This window comes from Malaclemys terrapin, chromosome 20 (assembly GCF_027887155.1).
Source record: "Malaclemys terrapin pileata isolate rMalTer1 chromosome 20, rMalTer1.hap1, whole genome shotgun sequence".
In the NCBI taxonomy this organism is placed as follows: domain Eukaryota; kingdom Metazoa; phylum Chordata; order Testudines; family Emydidae; genus Malaclemys; species Malaclemys terrapin.
Genome location: NC_071524.1, coordinates 10582268 through 10600470, shown reverse-complemented (window position 1 = coordinate 10600470; position 18203 = coordinate 10582268). Strand labels below are relative to the sequence as shown.

At 48.7% G+C, this 18203-nt stretch overlaps 2 long non-coding RNA genes across 2 annotated transcripts; both read right to left on the bottom strand.

The window, feature by feature from the left end:
- Positions 1 to 13946: 13946 nt before the first annotated feature.
- On the bottom strand, positions 13947 to 15794 carry LOC128826706 (uncharacterized). The gene is made up of 4 exons (XR_008442875.1): positions 15639 to 15794; positions 15013 to 15135; positions 14535 to 14605; positions 13947 to 14319 (listed from the first exon to the last, which is right to left on the bottom strand). It is a non-coding gene; the product is annotated as an uncharacterized LOC128826706 (long non-coding RNA).
- Positions 15795 to 16099: 305 nt separating this feature from the next.
- Positions 16100 to 17713, bottom strand: LOC128826708 (uncharacterized). Its single transcript, XR_008442877.1, has 3 exons — positions 17614 to 17713; positions 17472 to 17519; positions 16100 to 17017 (listed from the first exon to the last, which is right to left on the bottom strand). It is a non-coding gene; the product is annotated as an uncharacterized LOC128826708 (long non-coding RNA).
- Between the last annotated feature and the right edge of the window lie 490 nt (positions 17714 to 18203).

The window sequence follows — 18203 nt, the reverse complement described above, 5'->3', positions numbered from 1 at the left end:
GATTCATAAAACTGCTGATAACATTGTGAGTTCTCAACACTGTCAATGCTGCAATCAGGTGACTAAACGCCGTCTCTGCTTTAACTCATGGTTGATTCTAATGACTTCCTGCTGAGGATGCACTGTCACAAACAGAATTCTTGTCTCCCCACAGCTTTTTCTGTTACAGCGGTCACACCTTCATCCCCCCTGCACCAGCCATCAGCCCTGGCTGCAAGGAGAACTGTGTGTGTGAAAAGGAACCTCAGTGCCTGGGGAGTTGCAGGGGCTCTCGCCTATGAGTGGGCCGGGTTCTCATTTATCCTCATGTTCTCCAACCCCTTTGACAACAACCTGCACCACCTCCAGTATGCACTGGAAATCCGTGAGGGCAGAATGAGCTGCAAAGAATTGGAGAGTCTCTACCACAGCATGCGTGGCCACAGGCCTCTGTCCAAAACCTATCAAAAGGACCAACTTAAGAGAAACACAACTGCCCTTGTTGTTACTTTACATAGCTTTCAGATTTCTGCCACTATGTCTAATCACAGCAAAGCTGCCCTTAGAGTATTAATTGAAGAGAGAGGTTCTCCTCCCTCCTACTCTACACAGCCACCTTGCTTCCAGCAGCTATCTTCTCCGCTCCCCCGCTTCTCTCAGAAACTGACCCTGTAACCCACCTGAAAACAGCATTCCTGTCTCAGAAATCCCAAACAAGAGGGAGGATTCCTGACTTGGAATGCTCTTCATGCAGAATCCAGGACCCGCAGAGGGCAAATTTTCAGTAGATTTCCCCCCCATCTTTTCTGTTCAGATTATTATATTGTTTTGTCCAGGGGAAAAAAAATCAACCTGTATAGCTGTTCCTGAACAAAGCAAATAATGGGCTCAGGGCCACAGAAAGAAGGTCACCAGAGAACCCACGGGACACAATCACTGCTCAGTCCCTGGGCTGTGCCAAGAACCTGAGTAGTAACAAAGCTCAGCAGCAGAACCATTCCAAAGCCAGCTGACAAGCAGTAAAGATGACTGGTGGGAAGACCAGAGGGCCTGATTCTGCATTTGGGCCTGATCTGACCACTCTTAGCCACATTGGATGAAATTCCCCTCGTGCACAGAGTCAGTATGAACCCCACCAAAGCTCCCAAAATGGGATTTAGTTGGGGTTGGTTCTGCTTTGAGCAGGGGTTGGACTAGATGACCTTCTGAGGTCTCTTCCAACCCTAATCTTCTATGATTCTATTAAATATAACCTACGTGGTATTCTGGCCTCTGAGGAGGGGGCTTCACCTCCTGAGTGACTAGATTCTCAGCATCACAATTCCGGGGGGCCCAGCACCCACAGATTTCCAAACATGCTCCCAGCTGTTCTCACAAACTGGCCTGACTGTGGGTTCTGGGCTCCTCTGGTCATTCTGGCCATGCTTTGCAAGTTACTCCCAATGGGGGCCCTTGCAGAGCAAGGTGCTGCTGAGGTTGAGTCAAGGGGCCAGAGCCGAGTCCTGCTGTTGGCAGTCTGGTCATAGACACATGCAGGAAAATTCCCATACCCCACAGCTGCTCCAAGTGTCCCATTCCCGGGAGCTGGAGCCAGGCGTTTGCATATGTTGATATGGGAGGGGTCAGGAAGGCTTGTGGGAGGGTTTTGCAGCACCAGTTGCCAGCCCTGTATCTGGGACTACGCAGCCCTGTTCTGGAGCTGATGGGAAACATAAGAACGCCCATACTGGGTAAGACCAAAGGTCCATCTAGCCCAGTATCCTGTCTTCTGACAGTGGCCAATGCCAGGTTCCCCAGAGGGAATGAACAGACGGGTAATCATCACATGATCCATCCCCTGTGCGTTGGGTGAAAAAAAACCTTCCTTTTGTACCATCCAGACAGCCTGAGACATACACTAGCTAAATCCCAGCAATGCATCATCCACACAGGCTGAGACCTACACCAGCTAAACCCCCACAATACACCATCCCCACAGCCTGAGACCTACAGCAGCTTAAACCCCCGCAATGCACCATCCCCACAGCCTGAAACCTACACCAGCTAAACTGCTGCAATGCACCATCCACACAGCCTGAGACCTACACCAGCTAAACCCCCGCAATGCACCATCCCCACAGCCTGAGACCTACACCAGCTAAATCCCAGCAATGCACCATCCCCACAGCCTGATACCTACACCAGCTAAACCACTGCAATGCACCATCCAGACAGCCTGAGACCAACAGCAGCTAAACCACTGCAATGCACCATCCAGACAGCCTGAGACCAACAGCAGCTAAACCACTGCAATGCACCATCCAGACAGCCTGAGACCTACAGCAGCTAATCCCCCTCAATGCACAATCCCCACAGCCTGAAACCTACACCAGCTAAACCACTGCAATGCACCATCCACACAGCCTGAGACCAACAGCAGCTAAACCCCCGCAATGCACCATCCCCACAGCCTGAGACCTACACCAGCTAGAGGGACAGAACCGCATTGGAAATAGCAGCAGGGATGGGGGTTAAGGAGGGGCAAAGTTTGATATTTCTGCTGTCTGTAGCAATGTTGGTTGGCCCCTGCCCTTTCTTCCCATATCACCTGTCATGTCTGTGGGAAGATGCTAAGTCCCTGGGTGCATGGACTGTACCCTTGTGTCTCTCTCAGACAAAGGCACGTACATTCTGGGTGCTGTGAAATCTAATAAAACTTCATAATACTAAAAACTGTCCTAAGGAGAGTCACTTCTAAACAAAGAACAGAATTAATTCTTTTGTTCACATAAATACAGAGGGTCCAGGTCACCACTGATATCAATTGGCCATAGCTCCATTGTAGTCAAAGGGCCGGATCCCCAGCTGCAGTAAACTGGTCCTGCTCCATTGGAGTCAATGGTCCAATTTATGTCAGCTGGAGGTCTGGCCCAGAGGTCAGCTCAAAGCTATTGCCATGGACTCTATGGGCTGTCTGAGTTTCTTACCTGCAGCTGGACTCTCACTTCAACCGAGCTCTACTCAAACACAATAGGAGCAATGCATGCTGGGAAAGCTGCTGACTTTTCTACCATCTCCTCCTTATGACAGAGGCTTAAGGTAATAAGGCTTAAGCCTCTCCAGCAGCAAGATGTTCCGCCTGGAAGATGACACATCCCGAAACGCTGCCTGTTGCTTCTTATCCTATCCTCAGAGGTTAAGAAAAACAATTTTTCTTCTTCCTCCTTGTAACAACCTTTTATGAACTTGAAAACTGTTATCACATCCCCCCTCAGTCTTCTCTTCTCTAGACTAAACAAACCTAATTTTTCAATCTTCCCTCATAAGTCATGTTTTCATTAATCAATTTTGTTCTTCTCTGGACTTTCTCCAATTTGTCTACATCTTTCCTGAAATGCGGTGCCCAGAACTGGACACAATACTCCAATTTTCAGAGTAACAGCCGTGTTAGTCTGTAGTCTGATATATGCATCCGAAGAAGTGGGCTGTAGTCCACGAAAGCTTATGCTCTAATAAATTTGTTAGTCTCTAAGGTGCCACAAGTACTCCTGTTCTTCTTTTTGCGAATACTCCAATTGAGGCCTATCCGGGGTGGAGCAGAGCAGAAGAATTACTTCTCATACAACACTACTGCTAATACATCCCAGAATGATGATCACTTTTTTTCCAAGTGTTACATTGTTGACTCATATTTAGCCTGTGATCCCCTGTGCCCTTTGCCAGTTGGCATAAAGGGGTTCCTGGGGTTATGCTGACACAGCATTACGAGGTTTACAGGGTCAGTGTGTTTAGTTTTGTCTGGGGAAAGGACCTGGTATGTAACCTCACCCCTCTGCTTATCACAGCCAGGTTGAACTGAGCCCTGGGCTGACATCTCACAGTGTGCCTGGTGCGGGAGAGGCAGTGGGAGGTGGCTGGATCCCTATAGACACGCTCCACAGAGGAAGTGTAACATGGAGCGAAAGGAAAGACACTCAGCTCCGCCTCCTGTATCTGAATCGAGAGCTCGCACACTGCCTGGGGAGGGGACAGAGTTGTGATAGCAACAGACCAAAGCATGGCTAAGATGATCCTGTGTGATGATGTGGGATTTGTGGTGACCCCAAGCAGAAACGGCAGAAGGTCACCTAAGGCGGTGCCCAAAACCCCTGTGACTCCCTTTCTCCCTGAGCTCCCGCCCCCACACCGCCTCTTCCCCTGAGGCACCGCCCTCATGCCATCCCTTCTCCCAGAGGCCCTGCCTCCATGCTGCCCCTTACCCCTGATCCCTCACCCTTACACTACCCCTTACCATGAGGCCCCCCTCCACTCATTCCTCTCTGCTCCCTCCCCCACCCCGGTCCCCTTATGGCCAGTAAAAAGTATGAGGGCCATGGCCCCCTGGCCACCCCTTTTCCAGTGCCCCTGACCCTGATTCCCTCCAGCACCACCCAGACCAGCTCTCCTGCCTTCTGGGGGACCTTCCCTGCCCTGTTACATTGGACCAGGGCATGGTGGGTACTGCAGCTGCTGAGCTCCGGGTTTTCCCCCATGCAGTGCAGCCCCCATGGTGCAGAGGTGCAGGTGAACCCAGCCCTGGGCTCTGACAGGCAGAATGTCCAACAGTTGCTTCCTCACAGCAACACCCAGCATGCCCTGCGGTATTCAGGCCTCAGGTTTCAGTCTACATGGTGCATTGCACATGTGAGCCACAGTGCTTGCAGCTGTATGCAGGTTAAGCACAGTGCATATCATTGGCAGCAGGGCTACTGGGGGGCAGGGGCAAAAGGGGCAGTTTGCCCCACATCCTTGTTTGAGAGGGCCCCCAAACCAAGTAGCATTGTGATCTGGCACATGGAAGTTGTGGTGCCACTCAGGATGGACCCATCCAGCTTGCTCTGCTACCCAGCGGGGGCTAAGAGTAATGTGTTCTCAGCAGGGTGATGTGTGGGGCCCAGCGGCTGAAACAGGGATGGCTCCATAGGGGTTGGTGGTGACACCTGGGAACTCCCTGGCTCACACCATACATGTGCATACCATGGGAAACATTTATAGGGGCATCCCTGATCTGAGCAGAGCAGCCTCTGTATCCAAGAGAGAATAAACTGAAAGTGAAAGAGGTTTGTCACAGTTACGGGAATCCAGTTACGCTGCTGGGAAAATATTTTGTCATCCTTGAAAATCTATCCCTTCTCTGCAATCCGTGTCAGCAGGGTATGAGTGAGCTCTCCCCTGCCATCTAGTGATGAGCTGGGGGAATCCTTCGGGAGCAGACCGGCTTTGCATAGACAGCCCACTCTGCCCAGCTGCTCAGCAGGTGGGGCTGCTTTTCCCTGGTGATCTATTTTGGCTGGTGTTGGGATACCAGTCACTCTAGTGCAGGGCTAGTGACATGTTGGTATTCTTATTGGATAAGTAAAGGGCAGCAGAACGACGCTTAGCCAGCCCTGAGTCAGGCAGTCACCCTCAACTGTACTGCACTTGCTAAGTAGGAGATAAGGATGCTACATCCCAGTAAGAAAAAAAAAAGAGGGGGGAGGGATAGCTCAGTGGTTTGAGCATTGGCCTGCTAAACCCAGGATTGTGAACTCAGTCCTTGAGAGGGCCATTTGGGGAATTAGTTGGTGTTGGTCCTGCTTTGAGCAAGGGGTAGGACTAGATGATCTCCTGAGGTCCCTCCCAATCCTGATATTCCAAGACAGTGGCAGGTGTTTTTGTCTAGTGATGTGGCTTTTGTCATAGTTCTCTTTCTTCCTGCTGTTCATAGGCACTGACTCTGTGGGTGCTCCGGGGCTAGAGAACTCAAGGGGGAAAATTACTGAGTGCTCCGCAACCACAGGCAGCCAAGCTCCCCCTCCTCCTCCGTCATGTGTGCCTGCATCCCTGCTCCTCTTCCTCCCTCCCAGCACTTCCCGCCCACCACCTAACAGCTGTTTGGTGGCACTTAGGACTTTCTGGGAGGGAGTGGGGACATGGCGTGCTAGGGGGAGGAGGTGGAGAAGAGGTGGGGCAGGGGTGGTGACTTGAGGGAAGGGGGTGGAATGGGGGTGAGATGAGATTGGGGCAGGGGCAGGAAGGGGTGGGGCCAGAGTCTGGGGGGTCGAGCACCCACCGGGCAGAGGGAAAGTACGCGCCTATGCTGCTGTTTAAAAGCACATGTGATTATGCTCAGTTGAGCGTCCTTGTTTGGTTTGATGATTGCTAGAGCTGAGATCACTGATAACTGTGTTTTTAAGTGCTGAGCCTTAGATGGGCAGTGTTTCAGTGAATGAGATTGTCTAGCCTGTGCTAGTGGTGAGGTTCTGCGCTAACTGCTGAAATCACTGAGAGCTCGGTTAAGCGGTGGGACCTCAAGACATAGCCTTGCCGAGGGTGCGACAGCAGCAATGGCCCAGTGGCTAATGGCAGCGGAGCAAATGGTGGAGCAGGGGCTATGATGCCAGGAGCTGGCAGCAAGGCTGGGTGAATGGCAGCATGAGCCAGTTGTAGCAGTGGCCACAGTAGCTGAGATGATGCTCGATGCCTCCGGGGTTGGAGGTGAACTCATGTGAATTCACCTCTCAACCTGGGTCCTCGCTGAGCAAGGGCAGGAACTGTGAGGTGGGTGCAGCAGAGGGAGAGGGAACGGATGTGTTAAAGGATCATTTGTTTGTCAGACTTTCACACCACAAGGTGAGAAACTGAGGCAAAGGACACTGCCCAATGTACTCTGGGCAGTGGGTGTTTGCTCATGGGTCACATGCCTTTGAATGGTGCTTGTGGTGTTTTCCAGATTAATGCTGGGTTCCTTTCCCCACTCAGTGCTTGCGAGAGGGGAAGCATTGCCTCTTGGAGGCACCCAAGGTGGGGGCTCAAGCCAGTTCTATTTTGTATTGTTAAGAGGAACCCTGAACCTAGCCCTTGTTACTGCCGACTCCTGGCAGAAGGGTTACATCCGGTTACATCCAGTTTCTTCTCCCGTGTTTGTTTTGGTTTAAAGAAACGTTCTTGCTGTTTGCCAAACTTTTCACAGCTACTGTGCTGCCCTCTACTTGCAGACCAGAGCCCCTGTCTCCAGGGCTGACAAGAAGGGAGGAAATGGAGGAGAACTGTATTGGGGCTGCAAGCTCAGGGCCACCAAAAAAACGCTGTGTAAATAAAGTTAGATGGAAAGGCTTGGGGCCTCAGGGAACATGAATGTACCAGGCTCCATATTTCTCTCAATGGACCTGCCTGTCTCTGGCCCATAGACTTTTGGGAAGAATGGTGCAGGACGGGGGGGCACAACATGACTCAGCAAGGAGAAAATGAAACTAGGGTAGGGAATAAATATTGGGTTACCAGCCAGTCACAACATTCACTGTAATGGCCCGAAGCCAAGCGTGACGGTGCTGCCTCTTCTCACCTAGTCCTCTGTGAGGTGATGGGGAAATGGGGCAAACTCCTTCAGTGAGAGACCTTCGCATGGGAGCTGCGTTTGGGGAATGGCGACATTCTGAGTCTAACAATTCTGTGGTGCCTCTCAGCTGATGATTATTGAGTGGAGTGGGGTGACTGGCCAATAACCCTCCAGAGGGCAAGAAGGGGTCATCCCGAACGGCTTCCAGCTTCCATGCCTGTGGAAGGCAACAGTGCAAAATTGCCCCTATAGCAGAGGTCCCCATACTGTGACCATGCTTCCCTGGGGTCAGCGTGGAGAACCATTTGTGGGAGGGGCGTGGCAGGGCCTGGGACAGCCCACATGGTGGGGAGGGAATACCACCCAGCTCTACACTCCCAGCTCTGCTCTGATCCTGCCGCCAGCCACAGCCTGGTTTCCAGTTCTGGCCTCGACCCCCAGCCTCAGCCTTGGCCACGGCTCCATTCCTGGCCCCACTCCCGGCCCCTGGCCTTGGCCCCAGTCTGGGGGATGTGAGGAGAGGGGTAAAGGGGGGCAGGACCCTGAAAAGGACACTACCCTATAGCTACAGTGCTTGTTACCTTCGGGGGAGGAGCTCAGCCCAGCGAAGCTTAGTAGGATTCAAAACAAACTCCCTAACTTAGGGCTTGTCTACACTGGCAATTAACAGCGCTGTAACTTTCTCGTTCGGGGATACTGGGAGCGATGCCCCTTGTTCAGGTGGTTTTTTTAGAGCACTGGGAGAGCTCTATCAGGCTCCTCTTCACTATTTAGGGTTATTGTGTAACTCACTGGGGAGTGTGTGTCCCAGCTGCTGCTCCGCCCCATGCCGACCCACAGGGGTGAGGAGCTGTGACAGCCCCACCCACAGAGAACTGGCTCCTTCGCTGATGCTGTAGCAGCTTGTGCTTTAGAAACTCCTGGTTCAGTCTCTGGTGCATTAGCCACGAGGGCTAAAAGCTTGAGCCAAAGGCTGAGGGCTGGTGGCAATGGCTGAGGGCTGGTGGCAATGTGACAGTTCTTAGAGCGCCCAGGTGTATACGCCACCTTATTAACCCTCTGTCTGCCTCACCACCCACACCACAGCCCTCTGGGTCCCTTCAGCATCCAGTCCCTTCTCCACGGAGCACTCGCAGTAATATCAGGCCTGCTGTCCCCAAGGGACCGGGACTCACATCCACTCGAATAATTTGACTCAGGATCAGCCCCTTGTACTACAGCCCAGGCCAGAGATCTACAGAGAGCGAAAACAATCGTAAGTCTATTGTCATCAGGATCGAAGAGCCAGTGAGTAAGGACTATGGAAACAAAAGGTTTGAAGCAAACTCAGAACACGCTTCTGGCAAGTAAATGTCACAGGCTAAGCGCCTGTCTAGAGCTGGCTTATCTCACCCGAAACCTTTTGCAGTGTTTCCAAACAAGGCTGGATGTAATCCCGTTTTCATAAATGTGCTGCCATCTACTGCTAACGGGCAGGATAACAGGGCCCTTTCTGTGTCCCCCAGTTACAGTCCAGGAAACCTTCACAGTGCACCCCCAGATTTCTTTCCCCTCTGCTGTACTTCCCTTCCTGTTAAATCTCACAATCCTTCATCCGCACTTGGTGCAGACTGATGACTGTGAATGAGACACCACTTAATTTACATTGCACCAGACAGATAAACATCTCTGGTCTGGCAGGAATCTAGTGTTTCATCTCTGTTTCATCTGCTGGGGCTCAATCCCTTCTTGATAGAAATGATAAGAAGATAGTTCCAGTATAGAGACATAGACATAACTCCTTACACAGTATCTGCACATATATTTTATGACGATATTCACAACCAGTGTGACATCACTCTTCCTTTGATCCCTAACACAACACTCTTTGGTGAACAAGGATGTACAGAATTTTGCCAGGTGGCATTGAGGGGAGCAGGCAACTTATCTCCTCTGTGGATTGGCACAGAGTGGCACCTGTGACACACACTCCCCACTGGGTTACGGGGCACCTGGGAAGCAACAGGAGGACTGAATGGGAACAAGAACTGAGTGGCTGAGAGGAGACTCTTTGGGATGCGGATCCAGGACAAGGTCAGGAAAGGCAAATTATGTTCACACAGACAACTCCTTAGTTTAGTGATGGCATCAGGATGTACCCACCCACCCAAGCCTTAAAAGGAAGGAGATGAGGAGTTAAAAGGGAAAGACTTGTATATTTGCACATTACCCAACAGGCTGTGGGTCATGGGCTCTACCCTCCAAAAAACGCTTTCTGGCACAAACCCTTAATGGGGCCCACAGAAGCTCAGACACACAGATCTGCCCACCTGGCTGTCAACCGCTCCGGGTGGTGGGGAATCTACTCTGCCTTAACACTGCTCAGGGGCCCCTGTGACAGGTTTGCACCAGAGAGCGAGTTGGATGGCATTGCAGGATGCGTTGCTGTTTGGTCTCTGTTAGTGAGGGCAGTCAGAGTCAGAGGGCAGCCACTTTGGGCCTGAGATGTTCAGCTGATATTCAGGGCTTTGCAGGGCATTTCTGTTAGGATGAAATTCTGAGAGACGAGTCAGGGAGATTCTCAGTGTCATCCTGGTCATTCACACATGAGCGTTTTCCCTGAGCACCTCAGAGTCTAACAGCAGCAGGCAGCTTCCTCACTGTGCAATCCCCATGTCTACCCCTCCAGTGAGCTCTGTGCCCAAGAACCTCTGTGTCATGAAGTCGAGTTTGCATCAAAGCCAGTCTCTGGGCAATGTAATGAGTGCAGCTGGCCTGTAGCAGGTTGCCTGTCTGGCTGCGCCGCCTGACTGATTGAAAGAGTCAGCAGCCCAGTTCCTGAGCCCAGCAACAGCAGCTGCTCAAAACATTCACCCAGGGCTGTGATGGGCACGGCTCCTGCTTGTTCCCAGCCGTACTCCTGCCTTGTTCCAGTCCTGCTCCCGCCAGGCCTCACATCAGGTAACCCCGTCCTAACCCTCGGCTCCAGTTTCCTGGGCTCTGGCATCTGGACTCTGACTCCTCCTCTGACCCTGGACCTTGATTCCTAATGCCAGGGGGCTGTTAGCCTCTCACTGGAACGTAGTGAGTTTTTTCAGTGGGTCCTTTTCTAATGCCAAGAAAAGTGGGCTTAGTAGATTGACAGTCCCCAGGGCCAATGGGGAGAGGCCAACACTGCAGGTCAGCTGGATTGATAGGGCAGGCAGGCCAATGAGGGAGTCAGGAGCCTGGGGGCGCATCCTCGGTGTGAGCTGCCATTGACTGAGCCAGAGCAGGGCAGAGCTAAGAGGAGAGCAGCAGCCTGAGCTGAGCTGGAGGTGGAGCAGCCTCGAGCCAGGAGCTGGACAGTGCAGACCAGTTGTGCCGACTGGGAGCAAGGGATGAGCTGCGGGGCCAGAGCCGGGACGGCAGACGCTGGCCGGGACATGAGTAACACTGGAGCTGGGTGCAGCAAGTGGCTGGGGCCAAGTAGGGGGCCCTGGGCAGAGGCAATACCAGATTTATAATGGCGCCAGTGGCGCCATGGGGCTGGGCCCACGGTAGAAAGGGGCCCCAGCGCGCTCTTCTCCGCCCCCCCCCGCTCTCTCCTATGGGGTCAGAGCTTGATGCTGCGGGCTGCTGCAGCTCTGTGGCAGCCTCTGCTGGCAGCCTAGCTCCTGCCCCACCCCTTTCCCCAGCGTGCTACATTTCCAACCCCCCCACCAATCAGCTGGATCAGCTGCTACCGGCAGGATGGGGGAGGAGGGAGCCACAGCACAATGCTCTGGGGGGGGGGGGGAGGAGGAGAAGAGGTGGGGATGAGGTCTCTCCCCCGCCTCTTTCCCCAGCGTGCTACATTTCCAACCCCCCCACCAATCAGCTGGATCAGCTGCTACCGGCAGGATGGGGGAGGAGGGAGCCACAGCACAATGCTCTGGGGGGGGGGGGAGGAGGAGAAGAGGTGGGGATGAGGTCTCTCCCCCGCCTCTTTCCCCAGCGTGCTATGTTCCACCTTCCCCCCGCTGGTTAGTTGGATCAGCCTTGCAGGCAGGTGCGGGGCAAGGAGGAGTGAGCTGCAGCACACCACTCCGGGGAGGAGAAGACAAGGCGGGGTGAGGCCTTGGGGAAGGAGCTGGAATTGGGGCATACCCCCTCCAGCCCCCTGCGTGAGCACCCCCATGACCCCAGCCCACCCCCTCAGCCCACCCTAACCCCTGCATCCCTCCAGTCCCTTGAACCTCTGGGCCTGCCCTGACCCTGCAGTCCCCTCACACCTCCCCAGCTGCCTTCCCTGTCCCCTGCACCCCCCACACTTCCCCAGCCCCCTGCCCTGACTCCTTTCACTACCAGCTTCCACTAGGGTATTGCAGAAGCCAGGAAACTGCCCCACAATAACAGGACCATTCCCCCGCTTACACTGGCTACTGACTCCTGCTCTAACCGATGGCACAACCACCCATGTACTGGTCACTTGGTCTCTCTGTTCTCCTCCTGGTTGTGTAGTGGGGGTGCTGTGAGCTATTGAACCAAATGGTAAACTCTGTATATGATGGAAAGCAGTGCAAGCCAAGGGGTGCTGCCACAGCCCCGGCACCCCTAGTTCCAGCACCCATCAGAGGGTCTATGTGTAGAGGTGGAGGTTTGGGCTAAAACCTGGGTAAGAGCCAGGAGTAACTGTGTAGTGAAGACAGAACCTGTGAGAGCTCCTCCAAAATTTTTTCACTGACTCTAGGTTACCTGTCTGCATTTGGGGTGCAAACGGCTTGATCATAGAATTTTGACTGCGTTAATAGTCCAAAGTCATTTAAATACTAGCCCCAAAGTAGCCGAATCTATTTATTGAAACAAAGATGATTTTTTATTAACCCATTGGTCTGTACATCAAACAACAAAGGAAAGCTTTCGTTAGATACCCAGTACAGATTTGATTAAAAAAAAAAAAAAAAAAAAGCTACAAGCCCCAGCTGGCATTCGTCCATAGAAGATTAGGGTTGGAAGAGACCTCAGGAGGTCATCTAGTCCAATCCCAAAAAAGCTCAAAGCAGGACCAACCCCAACTAAATCATCCCAGCCAGGGCTTTGTCAAGCCAGGCCTTAAAAACCTCTAAGGATGGAGATTCCACCACCTCCATTGGTCCCCAGGCTGTAGCGGTGCATGGGATTCTTCCATCCTAAGTGCAGGACTCTGCACTTGTCTTTGTTGAACCTCAGATTTCTTTTGGCCCAATCCCCCAATTTCTCTAGGTCACTCTTGACCCTATCCCTACCAGGGCCGGCTCTAGGCACCAGCAAAACAAGCAGGTGCTTTGGGCGGCACATTTGCAGGGGGCAGCATTCCGGCCATCCTTTTTTTTGGTTTGTTTTTTTAACTCACTTCCTCCCCTCTCACAACCCTGCCAAGGTAGAGCCACAGAGCAGCTAGGGATCCAGCATGGGAGCTGAAAACCCATGGGACCCTGGTAGCTGTAGTTCCTTGCCTAGCCCCCTGCCTAGAGAGCCAGCCCTGGAGCAGGAAAAGAACTACATTTCCCAGCAATCCCTTGGCAGCTATCAACAGGAAAGGGAGGGGTAGGGAGTGAGGTAGCTGAGCCATGCTGCAGCTTGCTGAGAGTCGAAAGGGGTGTCACTGTGAATGGGGGACAAGTGTGCCCAAGAAGTAGGTGGCTTTGCCTCAGATATCCCCTTCAGAAGACTTCCCCAGACTGGATTAGGGATACTGGTATGACCTCACCTTGCAGCCCCCAAAAAAGGAATTGGGCGGACTAAATGGACAGTGCACCTCTCTATCTGAAGTCTAGTAAGGGAGGTATGTGGATCCCACTAGAATTTAAAATGAAAAGTAAGGGAGGGGAGGCTGTGCTAGAGGACTTGGGCAGCTTTAGATACAGTACCTGGCACTTAGGAGGATTTCCACTTCTGAGCCATGGAAGCAGAAATTGACTTTTCCTTTCCAGATTTAGCTAATATTCAGAAAGGGAATCTAGCACCTGCCTTCCAGATTTGAACACCTCAAAATTCAGGAGTGCTCAAGCGCAATTTGGGCAGCTGTTACTTCATTTCCCCCAAATCAAATATACTGATCCACTGTAACTTGCTGTAGAAAAAGTAGAATAAACTGAGCAAGAAATGCTTCCCAGTGGTTATTAGGACTGAAATTGCTATTTTCAACAGCCATTGCTTTTTTTTTTTTTTTTTTTTTAGTTTTATTTGTTTAAAAGGAAGACAGTGATATCGCATTGGCAAATTCCCCCTAGAAACAAAGAATGGAACAAAAGAATAATAAAAGGCACCTCAACTTTTCCTCATTTATGTAGGACAGTCTTATAATATGCATCCAGATATCCTCCAATCACACAAGCTGAAAATTGTTCCACTTTACTGCAGTTCTGTAATCATATGGGAACAAATCCTGTCTGTTCTGTGCACATCCAAAATTCCTGCTGAGTGACCCACCCTGGGAGCGAATTACCAGTGACCCACGGCTAGGGCGGCAGGAGGGTGCAGGTTGGGGGGGAGGGGGGGGGGGAAGAGCCCGGGGCAGTAGGGGGAGGGCACTAGTGGGGGGGGAAAAGGGGGGAGCCTAGTGCTGGGGTAGCAGGGGGTGTGGGTGTGCTTCCTCTTGGCTAATGTGCCAAATTGATCTATTGCATGATTGAGGCATGCTGTTTCACTTTTTTGTGTGAATCTGTGAAAAAGGGAGGTAAGGATTGGGGGTACGGAGCATGCCCCTGAGCCCAAGGTGAGACCACTTTTGTTTTTTTACTTTACTCTTCCAATTTGCATCATATACATGGACACAAATACAGAGAACAATTTTTTAAAGTAAAGAACATTATTATAATCTGGTATATACATTAAAAATGTCTTTTGGTTGCATTATGTTTTGAACAAGAGGCATTTAAACAATTTTGGGGGGGGGGTAAAGAAGTGAACTATGCACATTTTTTGCAGTTGTACTCTTTCTTGTCATCAGTCAGGTAGTCTTGATTGGTTCCTTGTGTAATGCAGGGCATATGTGCCCACCTCTTGCAAGAATCACACTGTACCTTTGATAAGTAACAATTAAGAAATGAAATCACAGAAGTTGTAATGTTACACATACTTTTCATTCACTCATGCTATTCCTTCCACGTCAGCATTACCTAACGTATGTATGCCTATCAGCATGAAGAAAATGTTTCCTGATGTGGATTTTTTATAAGAATCATGATCCTTAGGCAGTTTATGGCATTTATTTCTCATATAATTCTATGTTTCTTACCATCGTGCAATCCTCACTTTCCTTTTCACAGTTGACGAGGTTGCAGTATATGCAGTAGTCTTCCACGTTTTCTTAAAAATATATATATATCGTTATGAAATGATGAATACATTATGACCAAAACTGAAAATGCAAATCTTCATTAATTAATGTCAATATTTTAATCCAGTCAATGGTTTGAACATCTCTTCCTTTTTTGTGACTCATTTTTCCTCAAATTTTTAGTTTACTGCCCCTGTATCTAAAAATGCCAATTTCATTTAACTGGCCGATCAATAGCAATCATCATTCACCTGATCCTTAAGTACACAAAAATTTGAATATTATTGGTTCATAGTCACCATTATAGAACCAAACCTGTGAGATATCCCACTTTAGGGATATTAAAATAACTGTCTGCTATGTGACATAATTCCACTCTTCATGTTATCTTCACATGTGCCTAATGAGACAACAGTACATGGTAGAAATTAATTACCTGACTCCTTCATTAGAAGAATTGCTATATGTCTTCTAAACGCAGTATTAGCCTCTTGTGTTGTTTCTACCATACTGATGTCTTTGTGCTGCAAATATACTTCTGCAAACTAACACCACTGACCTTTAGAATAAACATCATAATTACCAGAGGTGAAAGTGGGCTGGTTCAGCATACCGGTAAGACCCAGCCACTTGTACCGGCCCTTACACGGCTGACGTTACACTTCCGCTGTGGTAGTGCTTTATGCTTTAATGTCGCTGCCCCCTTTAGCACCCTCCCCCGCATCAACAGCCCTGCCATAGGGTCTGACAATGCTGTTGGATGCTCCTGGCAGGGCTGCCGACAGTAGGGGAGCAAAATGTGCCCTGGGTTCCGGCGATTTACAAGGGCCTGGTTCTCCTGGCCACTGCAGCAGCAGCTGTGAGGAAGGGCTGGCTGGTGGAATCTGGCCCCCCAGCACCGCACCTTCTGCTGGAGACCCCATCCCTCTGGGGGCCACAAGCCCACCCCACACACCTTGGCAATGGATGCTGGTGCAGTGCCCACTGGTAATCTCCGGCATTTACTTTCATCCTGGATAATTATACAAACATAAATAATAATGGCAATTTGGTATTCAATACCTTTAAGATGAGTGGTCCGCAGTTGTGGCCACCACTTTGTCTGGGATGATTAACAATTTTACTGTTCCAATCAGATGAGGATTTTCTAGTTAATTGTTTGATGAAGTTTCTGAAATTTTTAGAGAGTACATTAGCAGACTGCATAAATGAGCTTTGCTTTCCTTCCCCCCCCCCCCCCCCCCCCCTCCGGTTTATGGACATAGATAAAAATCCATTCTCTCTTTTTAATTAATTATGGAAATTACTTATTGCTCACATACACACACACACACTTGCTTTCATATTATTGTCTCACTCTTACACAATGTATCACCTGATTTGCTGTGACCCATGTTGATAACACATTCTCAATCATGCAACATGCTACTGTTTCGTGTCCACATTCTGTTAAGTCATTCCCCAGAGTCAAATCACACAAGTTCACTCAAAGTCTATTACTAGGCATATTCAGTACAAGTACATGCTGTTTCAATTTTTATTTGTAGCTAATAGGAAGATTAGTCTCACAATTGTTACATTCCCTTCAAACACAATTTCAATGGAACAGTTAATGTCCACTGTAAAAGTAAGTATCTAATAAATCACCTCCAATTCCTCAGGCATGTTCTTTCATATCTCATCTCATCACACAAGGGGTCAATTATTAACAATTCTTTTTTTTTCCAATCGAGGCTGTGAGTTTAAATATATTCACAAATTATATTGGTAATGTGATTATTTCAAACATTATAATGTTTTATCAAAAATTATGCAATTAACATATTTGTTTGTAATCTCAGTAACACAGAAGAGAAAAGCATATTGTGAAATCATCGATCAATTAATTACAGAATGTATTCTTCCAAGTTACACTCACAACATAACTTGACAGTAGCATTTTATTTTTAACATTCACATTCCACTTTCATTTGCATGCACTGAACTCACTGAAAACCCGCTGCTACCATAGTTGGGTTACAAATCTCTTATTTATTATAACATTTATTGGCCATAATCCACAACTGCAATACAAAACATCTTACCGCAAGAACCCAATGACCTGGTGTGTGGTAAGGAAGCAATAATATATCATTTTGAAGTAATTCACTCTGTATTTATTAAAAAAAATTAGAAATGCAATTATAGTTTCCAGTGAAGCAAACAATGAAATGTACATAATACTGTATTTCCCAGTTTCATTACATGTTTTGTTATTAGACTACTCCTCCACATCAAACACACCATTGTATTTGCTGTTTCACACTGTGTTTAACTCACTGAATGAAGTTGTGTTTTGCTCATGCTATGTATGAAAGTGTGTTAGCATTTACCTTCACTTTCATTTGTGGAGCTCTGCCTGAGAGAATGATAGTAGAAACTACTGATGAGATGGCTTGTACCTGTTGACATTCAAAGTTATTAATGCATTAATAATTGTGGCATGTTAAGAACATAATGAATTTAATATAGACAGACATTCAAGGGATCCTTAGTGTTACAAATCAGATATGTATATATAAGAGTTCTATTAAAAAAATGATTTGTAATCAATGTGCTCTGTCTTACTTAATGTAAAAACCAACTAAGCTGTTCGCATACTTGTGTTCAATTCATGGACGCACTGAACTGTACAGCAAAACTAATGTGGCCCTGTATTGTATGTCCGATATGCACTTCCAAATACATTTCAGTAAGTGTTTGGCAGCAGTAAATACAGAGAAATGTTGCAATTTCAGGTTTATTTTGATATTTCAAGGATATTTGGTCTTCAATATGTTGTGCCACATATTCACGTGATTGTTTACTTACTGAATCTATGTATACTTTCATGTACCATCACAGTAAGTAGCCTACCTTTCCATCTGCTTTCTCGACCACACAGCTCAAATATGCATCAATAACCTACAACACATGATGAAAGAAAAGGCACAATTTCAATAATATTTGATGAGTTAATCCCATTAACAAATACATGTTTAGTGTTACTTAAATGTACCTCATCACTTATCCAGCTTCTCGGTTTCAGGCAATGAAATGAGGAGCCATACAATTTTATGTTTCTCACTTTGGCCTCCAGTCTGTGTGTTTTTCGGTCATTACAAATTTGACTAGGAAAAACATTTTAACACATATTACATGCATGGTAATACAGTTTCCTTTTTCTGTTTTACTACAGTGAATGCCGCCACTTTGTACATGAAAACCTTTAACAGTTCCATTTATGAAGTATGTTAATCTGTTTAAGAGATGTGCAGTAACCAATTACCTTTCAGAATCCATTGCTTGTTTTCCACGTCCTCCATAAGCACGTCATCAAAAATGTCATCCGCATCACTTGTATCATTCTTTGAAACATCTTGCCCTATATACTCCTCTTCTTCCATTGCTGTGACCTCTATATTTTTTAATGTGCTGTCTTGAGATCAGTACCAACCACTTTTCTAATTTCTTCTGTGGGTATTTCTGGTTCAGTGTCACCAACTGCAATTTCAGTTCTGATTTTTCCCTCTGATGTGCTTTCAGCAGCTAATGTTGGTGGCTCTTTTAAATGGTTTTAAGTGTGTGCAATACTGTACATGGTTCCTA